The following is a 213-nucleotide window of genomic DNA, read 5'->3' on the forward strand; positions in this document are numbered from 1 at the left end:
GTAAAAAAATAAAAATAAAAATAAAAAACAAAAGAAAAACAACATTGATTTTTTAAGATATTAACATTTTAAGATAGTATCACAAAAAAAGAAGAAAAGAGCACAGCTTAAATTACAAAGCACATAACTGTAAATTTCAGCAACAATAGGTTTTGTTGTTATACCTGAGTKAGTGAGAGATTAAGCCTTTTATCTTGTGTTTTTAAACATGAT

The sequence above is a fragment of the Austrofundulus limnaeus genome, unplaced genomic scaffold, assembly GCF_001266775.1.
Source record: "Austrofundulus limnaeus strain Quisiro unplaced genomic scaffold, Austrofundulus_limnaeus-1.0 Scaffold57, whole genome shotgun sequence".
NCBI classification, from domain to species: domain Eukaryota; kingdom Metazoa; phylum Chordata; class Actinopteri; order Cyprinodontiformes; family Rivulidae; genus Austrofundulus; species Austrofundulus limnaeus.